This window comes from Macaca fascicularis, chromosome 5, assembly GCF_037993035.2.
Source record: "Macaca fascicularis isolate 582-1 chromosome 5, T2T-MFA8v1.1".
Classification (NCBI taxonomy): Eukaryota; Metazoa; Chordata; class Mammalia; order Primates; family Cercopithecidae; genus Macaca; species Macaca fascicularis.
The window spans coordinates 140,153,634-140,163,631 of NC_088379.1; the positions used below are offsets into that span (position 1 = coordinate 140,153,634).

General features: G+C 32.7%; 1 long non-coding RNA gene across 1 annotated transcript; it reads left to right on the forward strand.

Annotated features, from left to right (window-relative positions):
* The first annotated feature begins 429 nt into the window (after positions 1–429).
* On the forward strand, positions 430–3,773 carry LOC123573630 (uncharacterized). The gene is made up of 3 exons (XR_006698317.2): positions 430–581; positions 3,155–3,240; positions 3,574–3,773. It is a non-coding gene; the product is annotated as an uncharacterized lncRNA (long non-coding RNA).
* Positions 3,774–9,998: the final 6,225 nt, after the last annotated feature.

Consider the following 9,998-nt stretch of genomic DNA (forward strand, 5'->3'; position numbering starts at 1 on the left):
TTCTAGGCAACAACTGGAATCCAATTCTGGGAAAATCTTCAGTGTCCCTGATATCCCATCTCTAGCATAAGTGCTCTTCCTTTCAAGATGCTATCTGGTTATGGGGTGAGGGTTCAGTATGTGACATAATGTGTCCTGTGAGAATGTCCAGCTGTCTAAGAGTTACACCTTTCTTAGATGGGGTCTTTGGAATAAACAACTATATTGTCGTTGTACTATGGGAATATTGCTTGTTTTCCTGATAGCTGCTTAACCTACTGATGATGCTGACTGAAGTTTATGGCCGGTATAAGCATTAATCCGCTTTATCTCACAACTGGGTCAGATGCTGGTAGGCACTGTGTGACTAACTTGAATTCACTAATCAAGGTCTGCCTGTGGACATAGACACTTGAGTTTTGCCATTCACTCCCTAAACCCTGGTTTGGGAGTTTGGAAGAGCCGTCACCAGAGTGTACTATACTGTAAACATGCTCATTTGTAAAGCCTCTTCTTGTGCATGCATAGCATTCATTTGGAGATATTTAAATGGTAGGCTGAAAATATCTGGGGTTGACTTTTCTGTCACTGTTTATCCTCAGGTAAGAAGGACATCAAATTCTGTATTGTCTCTCTATGCTGTTTTTTGCATACCTCTCCATGTTTGCTTTTCTATTTGCCTAGTGTATTATGTTATCACTTCATGCATTGTATGTGCCCGTGTCACACTGTCAAAAACCTGCCTCCAGTCTATACTGACTCCCATGCTTATAATACCAGTAAAGCCGATACTTCACAATACAACTTTTCTCATTACTCCTGTTCTTAGTATTTATCTATGAAACATCCAAACCTCCACCCAAACGTTTTAAAATTCTGGTGTCGTGACTCTTATATTCTAGTAATTTTGCCAGCCATAGGAAGATGAGATAATTTTGTTATTCATATAGAATTGGGAAGTGCTATTTTAAAAATATTTCCATGATATTTGCCATCACCAAAATCACGTGCAGCTTGTGAAGCATTCACCTTTGAGACTTATTGTTTCCTCTTACTTTTTATATCTGCAATTTAGGGCTAGTTTCCAGGTGGACTTGTTGCTTCATATTATATAGAAAAAGTCAGAAGATTGGTCCCAGTCCCTCAAAATAATCACGTCAGATAGTCTACTGGTATGAATCGCTGCTTTTTATTATGCTTCCGCACAATTGAAAAGTTAGTGTCCAAACCCTTTATGTTTCTGGACTTAGGTATTAGAAATTCCCAGGTATGTTTTAAAACAGAGAAATATCAATATGTTATACTCTATCATTTCATCCTTTAAAAATTAATATTTACTCTGCAATCATATTTTAAAACAGTATGCTTTGCTAAAATATTCTCATTGCCTTAAGGATTTCAAAGATTTTGCAAATAAAATACTTAATCATGAGCACAGCATCTCTAACCAAGTTCCACCTTATAAAATCAAGCAAGGCACAGCGTACATTATTACAACTCAAGGCTAATTGAATAGATACTTAAATGACAATTTAAGTAATTTGAGTAAAGGAAAAAAGACCTAATCAGTCTTCAAACTCCTGTCTTTAATGGTTAAGACACAAATTCACGTAAAAAAAAAAAAAGTACATTTTATTTTTACAGAACAGGTAGATATGTAAAAGGCACAAACATAGTAAACTCACCTTATATCTTCTGGTATTTAAATGTCAAAAACTTCTTAACATTATATATAAAAATCCAGTTTATTTTCTATTTCATTACTTTTGCTTTTTTTCATAAAATTCCAAACACTTTATATACTTGTTGAATATAGTGAATTTGAAATACATACAAGACTTTTTTAAACTTTCCAAGTATTTATTTTTGAAAAACTGAACTTACAAAGAAATAGTCTGACAATGTTTTAATCTTATTTTATGAACATTACTTGAAGACTGATGTTTTCTCTAATTTATATTAGAAATTAAAAACCATTGTACCAAAAACCATTATATCCATTGAGGGCAATCTGTATTTTGTTTCGTTTATTATTTTCTTTACTTAAAAATCAAAGAGCCCATAATAATTCTGTGTAATGTTTATTCAAACAGGTGTATAACAATCTAAGTGTAATCACAAGATAATTACTAATTATAATTAAGCCCTCAACATCTCCTTAGGCTTTTTTGTTATACTCCTGAACTTAAAGTACCGAATATTTTTTTCTGCATACATAAAACATAAAATATTATCTATCTTGAATTGGCTAAATACTTTAAGATGAAAGTCTGATAAAATCATGAATCTCTGGATCTAGCTTTTATGATGTGGAGGCATGCACATTCTGAAGATTCCCAGATGCCATTGGCTGGCTTTTTGCATGTGTGTGCCAGGAGAAGGGCTATGGCAGTCATTTCGATGTTTGTAATTTTCATCTCTGCTGGTAGTTGATGGACTTCAGTGAGAAGCTGGAACCATTGAATCAGTTCACAATGAACACTGAATGCAATGAACACAATGAATGCTTTGAGGATTAAATACAGCCTTAATTCCCAAGGGTTTATTCTGAGGAAGGCAGTATTGTTTTAATTGTGTTAGGTAATGAAAATTGTATATGAACTTTAATAAAAGAAATAAACGTGCTTTTTAAAAATCTAAAACATGTGCTTAGGTTGCTAATGTTATATACAGTTAATTCATTTTGAATTTAAAACAAAATAAAACAAAATGTCAATAGTTTTCAACTACCAATAGAGTCTCAGTACAGTGTTTAAATAAGCTAAGAGATGTGTGGATTTTTTTTCTAATTATTTACGAAGAAGACACAATGATACAGAGATAAGCTTTTTAAATAAAATATTTTATTGCTCATAATTCCTTCTTTGTTACTGTTTAAAACATTTGCCTTTTTGTTTAAATGACTGTAAATCAAGGAAATAATTTTTTTTATTGTCACAATTATTGTGGCACTTTTTAACTTCTAATAACCCTAATAATCATTATGTCATAAATACAGATTGTCTACAATTTCTTCCCATGGCACATAGTGGAAATGTTTGCACCATTTAATGAAATAAATAAAATGTAAACAGTCACGAGACAAAAATTTATAATGTTGGACACTTTCATCTATTTTAAACAATTACTTTGGATATAGTTAACTACAGAAGGTGTGACATTTACTATTTTTCAGGTTGTTTTCCACATTGACTCCATGGAAATCCTTAGAAATTCTCAACGCACAACTCTTGGCTACTGATTCCAGATATCTGTCTCAAGGTGGAACAAAGTGTACATCTGCTTTATCACTCAAATGACTCATTTTATAAGTGAAGTTATTATTTGGTTTCTTTCCTATTAAAACACACACACACAAACATATGCATGCAAAGATTTGTAAACAGATTATTTTGTGCTTTTGGTGATTATTTTATCATTTTAATGGACAATAACATGACATTCATAATATCGAATGATACTATAATTGCCCCTGAGAACCAAAGTAAAATATATCTTATCATTCTCAAAAAAATATATTAATAGTGTTAGAGTAGGATATAGATAACATCAAACTCCAAACATTGATTAAGTTCTCTTATCTTGTAATTGCAGCTCTTCCTCTTGTTGACTGGAACATAGACAATTACTATCATCTGCACCATCCCCACCTTACCTTTATGTGTAAAATAATTGTTATATTTTTATCATGCCATTGTAATCAACAAACTGTATCACTTTTTAAAATTGTACCTGAGGCTAAATATAATTTACAGCCTAAAATTGTAAATATATTAATAAATTTACAAGTCTAAGCAATTTCTCTCTTACTTAAAATGATCCAAAAGTCTTACATCAAATAGTTTTTGTTTTTGTTATCCTGATATTGAATTTCGTTATCTTGATATTGAATTTAAAACATGATCTGGTCTTGTATTCAGAAGTTCTAGGTATAAATCTTGGTGTCAAAAATTGTAAACTACTAACCTTGAGCATATAACTTAAAATTTTATATCTTAGTTATATCCTTTTAACATGGTGTAACAACTATCAACCTAATAGGGACTTGAGGTAAGAATTTAGTTAACATTTCATAAGTTCTTGCTATTATATTCATCACATATTATTTGTTTAATAAAAGATATTTATTATTTTGTTTGATTTTCTAGAAAATTCAAAAGTCAAACTCAAAAAGTTGATAATGAAAACAACAGAAATGTATCAGAAATATGAAGAGTGGTTTCTAAGATCAGATATGGCAGAATATTCTAGAACCAATTTATGTGTCTCTCTCTATGAGCTCAGTTCCAATTACCTACCCAGGTTTCAGCCACCTGTGGCTGTTTTCTAGATAGTAAAGTTGCCTGACCTGTGGTTGTTAAATCTTGGCTGCCACCTGTGTTACTCACCACCACACACTGCCACACTGCTGGTTTTTTAACCTTCCCCAGAGATGTGAACAAGGATCAGACCTGGCATCCACTGGGCCTGTTACAATGTGAGGCCATAGCTCTCAGCCTAAGTCTGACATACCTAGAAAAAACAAAAATCTGGCTATGCCAAAGTTGGCCTAGAAGGGTCTATTAACATCATTGTGTTGATGGGTTAATGCCCCCTGGGACAAATTTAGGAGACGGGAGACTGGGAAGAGCCAGAAAACAAATGTTCTCATTCATCTTTCTTCCAGCAACTTTTCTAAACTGTCCTGGGTTCATATGGTCTTTCTGGGAATGTTTTTGCTCTTTTCAAAAAGTTGGAAGGCCACTTCTGTGCCATCTTGCACTAGAGTTCCTCATTCCTCTGCCTCATTTTCCTCCCCCTTTTAATTTTGCTTCCTGGGGTTGTGCTGCTTCTCCAAATATAACAGTACCTCATAAAATTTTCCTCAGGCATTTTTGATGGTTTGAATTGTTTTAGTTAATCTGAATTAAGACTGAAAATATTAGAAATATTAGAAAATATCAGAAATCTGACTGAAATAAACTCAAGTCCTAACCAAGAGACTCACTGATTTTTCCTTTATTTCATGCATTTTGCTCTCTGTAACTGGCTCTGGGTCCACAAAACAGAATTAATTAAATGATTCTTTCATTTGACACTCATTAATTTATTCATTTTTCATATATTTTCCAATTTATATTATATTACAGGCACAAAGTAACCAGAGATCTTGTGAAACCTTATGCAAACTCATTGCTTAAGGACTAGGCAAAATGGCAAAATTACTTCATTTAACCCTGTATATCAATAATTTCTAAAGCTGTAATTGAATCAATATTATTCATTATACCCTTCATGAAAATTCTTCCAGGCTGAGTATATTCATTAAAACTCTTCCAGGCTGAGTGCAGTGTCTCACATCTGTAATGCGAGTGCTTTGGGAAGTCAAGGTGGAAGGATCACTTGAGGCCAGGAGTTCAAGCCCAGCCTAGACAACATAGTGGGAAACTGTCTCTACAAAAAATTTAAAAATAATTTGTCAAGCATGGTGATGTGTGCCTGTAGTCCTAGCTACTCAGGAGGCTGAGGTGAGAGAGTCACTTGAGCCCAGGAGTTCCAGGATGCAGTGAGCTGTGCTCTGCCACTGCACTCTAGCCTGGGTGACAGAGAAAGACATTGTCTCTAAAAAATAAAAAATATGTAAAGCTCTTTGAGACAATAGAAAAGGTGGCATGCATTTTAGCATAATTGTAGTCAAAACTAATAATATTTTGACTGACAATTCAAAAATAAAAGTAATGTTAAAGATTACCTCTTGGCCAGGTGCAGCGGCTCACGCCTGTAATCCCAGCACTTTGAGAGGCCGAGGCAGGCGAATCACGAGGTCAGCAGATCAAGACCAGTCTGCCCAACATGGTGACACCCTGTCTCACACAAAAATACAAAAAAAAAAAAAAAAAAAAAAAATTAGCGGGGCATAGTGGCACGCTCCTTTGGCCCAGCTACTCAGGAGGCTGAGGCAGGAGAATCGCTTGAACCTGGGAGGTGGAAGTTGTGGTGAGCCAAGATCCTGCCACTGCACTCCAGTCTGGGTGACAGAGAGAGACTTAATCTCAAAAAAAAAAAAAAAAAAATTACTGCTTAATGCTGTGGTCCATTTTTTCTAAAAAAAAGTTAGGGATGTGAATTGCACAATAATAATATATGAGATATATGTTTACTTTTAACAGGCAAATATCAGATTAAAAACTATCATGTTCCAGATATGTGTTTGTAATTTTAGTATGTAAACTTCTGAATACATTTCCACATCAATATAATATGCATAATAAATAAGCCACCAGATGGTTCAAAATGAAAACAAAATTATTTGTATGGATAATTTTATTGTAGAATTCAATCTGAGATGGCAGGAAAATTTTTTTTTTTTTTCATTTCAGAGTGCAATTAACAGGGCAAAACTTCTTTTTCTCTGATTTGTTCAACTGCCAGGCAGTAGATCATAAATTTCTCATGATTTCATTGATCATAGCTACGGTAGGTGAAGCCAGTGACCTGTGCATGATAATCTACTCGATTGGCATAAAAATGTCATAAAATATTTTTCATTCTGAAGTGTCTAGTTTTTGATAATGCATAAGTTATATAAAAACATATATTAAGTATAATGTATGTATATTAGGTACATAAATAATGTGTAATAGTGTATGTGATGTACCATCCATAGAAAAATTATATATTTATTCTATAAATATATTGATATCCATTCTAAAAATATATTGATATCTATTTATTCTATAAATATATTGATATCTATTTATTCTATGGATGTTACCAACACAAAATCAATTCTATAGATTGTAAAAATATATATATTTATAATATTGCAAAGGTCTAATCGTTTCTATTTTGTTTTGTTTGTGCACAGCATTACAAAATTTTTTTAAAAGAGAAATTTATACACTCTTGGATTAAGAGATCATAGGGCAGTCACATTGGTAATAGCTAGAGTGCTTATGACAATGGCTAACATTGGGCTTAGGTCAAAAAACCATAATAGGACTCCCGCTTTTTAAATGTAACCACATGGTTGGCTGTGGTATTTATCAATGTTTTTTGTTTGTTGCTTGGTTTGGTTTTAATGGAAGAAATGATTATGTAGGAATATATCGTAGAAAAATAGAACAAATAGAAGACACATTCAGGTAAACTGCATGAGTGTAGCAAACCACAGGGTTTGGGATTATAGGAAAACATCCCACCCAATATCTGCTTTTTGAATATTTGATTCAGGTAAAATAAAGAGAAAAAGTTAATTACATGTTTACCACTCTCTTCCCTCTGCTAAAAAAATTGACATAGTTACTGGTCCCAAGGACATATACTGAAAAACCAGACTGTCAAGTAATATATGTGTATATTTACTACAAAGTCTCTATCACACATATTGTCCTTGATACTTGGACTTTAACGAAGAAAAAAACAAGTTTTGTGTCCGGCCACTACAAGTATTGATTGGAATCACTAGATAAGCTCTTAAGCTACTCTAAATTTAGCTTGACAGGTATTTAAAGCTGTTTGGGGACCATTTATTGAAGAACATGTTAGGAGAAAATATCTGATGCAGACTATATATTCAGTTTATGACTACATAGTTGCATATTCTGACTCTCTGAGCAAAGTGAATTAAAATATTTAAGCTACTTTGCATTTCCATCTCATCCACCAGGTGTTTCGGCATCCTGCAGGAGCTTGAGGGCTCTCTTTGTATGTACTATAAAGTTTAAGTATTATACAGCTGCGGATACACTTGTTTTCTTCTTACTCATTCAGCTAGGTTTCTATCCTTTCCCTAAATGCTGTAATTGCATCAGGCACAAGGGAAGTAAGAAATAAAACATTAAATGAAGCAGTGTTCTGTATATTTGTAAATGTAAAACAGATGTGCAGTAAATATTGTAGGCTTGAATCAATGGGGCACCATAAAAATACAAAGAAATGAAAGAAGAGATATAATTTGTCAGTGATTTTTGCTAAATATCTCATTAGTATGGAGAAGCTACAGATTCCTTACAGGATTTAATGAATAGCTTTTCACACGTGGTTTTCCTATTACTCCTGAGCAGCAGCTAGTCAGCACACTATAAATACAAGCAAAAGTTAGCAAATAAGAGATAAACACATTCATAAAATATTTTACAACATTTAAAATATTCTTAAAAACTCTAAGGAAGTTTAAAGTAAAAGTAGGAAAGTATTTTTAATAAAAAATTTCATAATTTTCAAAAATATTACTCTTAAACCATTAAAATAATATAACTTACATTTCAGGTTCTTGTATGTAGATAACTTCATGATAGGAAACATATTAAGATAAAAAAGTTGTTATATTTTAGAGAAAAAAAATAAGTTAAGTATTCTGTGTTTCCCCAAACTGTCTTTTGTCTTTGCTTTTCAAAATCTAATAATGGCATCTCCTTTTGTTGAATAACTCAGGATCAACACCCTTTTTTCTCTCATTATCTTCATTCAGTCACTTTGACCTTTTGAAGCTAGACCCAAACAACTTACTTCAAAAGCTTCTGACATTCCATTTCCATTAGTTGAGATATTTTTAATCAATTGCCTGGCTTATTGTAATAATGTATTAATTATTTATCTCCCCTATTTGTTTTCTTTCAACACAAAATCACACTAATGATCATCATCTGATTAATATTCTTAAACATACACTGACCAATGTTTCTTTGCTAAAAAATCTTTAATTGCTCTCCATTTCTACATGAGTATTAACTCTTTTGCCCTACATTAACATACATTCTCCAGCTATCACAAATGTTTCCAATATAACAGAATTTATAGATTAGACACTCTGTGAAAAAGTAAGTAATTATTATTTGCTGAACTAAGTCTATTCTTATGGACTTAAAATATTTCTCAACCAAATTTCTATATAATCCTATTAGATCATCACTACTTAATTTTTTACTTATTCCTTTGTTTAGACATTATTTTTTCAATTTTATATTTTAAGTTTATCAGGGTAATTTTACTATAGTTTTAAAATTAGGTATAAGATTGATGTATTAAGTTTTATTAGGTTGGTGCAAAAGTCATTGTGTTTTTTGCCATTACTTTTAACATATAGTTTGGGTAATATATATAGTATTATATATTACATATGTTGTAAGTTCAGTTAAAAATTTTAAAAGGAGTACAGGGTTGTTATATCCTAAGCTGTTCTGACTTACAATATCTAGAGGTTCACCTTCCTTAAAATTGGGTGCTTTAAAAGAGCCATTGTATTACATGTCACAATTTGAATTTATGAGCCAGGAATGTGGGCAGGGCCCTACCTGAGTACTTTGTTCAATGTGGCATCACAGAAAGTCACACAGTGGACCTTAGCTACCTGATGGTCGAACCTGAAAGTTCTAAGCCTGTTTTCCTCATATATATAGTGCCTTGTTGAGGATGACTATAAGGCTTAAATCAGATGGAACTGTTAGCCAATGTGCCTAACCACTCCCTTTCCCACATATCTCAGGGTAATTTGACATCTTATATTGTAAAGTAAGTATTAATGAGAGTGCCAAGAAGCCTATATAGAATATGCTAAGCTTCTTATGATCTAGTCTTTGAAGTTCAAAACATTACACCTGCAACATTTTATTGATAAAGCCAGTCATTTAGGCCTAATGAGATTGAAGGGTCGGAGGAGAAGAATTAGGCTCCACCTCTCAGTAAAAATTGTACCAGAAATTTTGTGTTACCATTAAAATACCTCTGGGAACAAAGTATTAATATTTACATTTCTCCTGCATGCAATATTCCTCTTTTATAAGTCCTCAGAATCTTTCATCCTATTACAACATTTCCTCAAAGTCCAATATCTCAGGCTCTAAATTCTCTGATTTAAAGAGAATCAATGAGTATCGTTCCATAAATATAATTATTCTCAATCTTCAGAGACAAGTTACCTACAATCTTCTCGTGGGTGCATACCTGACCTCATCATACAATGATTTCTAATAAGCATAACTTTCATTAACACCAGATTAAAAACTAAGAAAATACTAGGCAGTCATTGATCTGCAGCA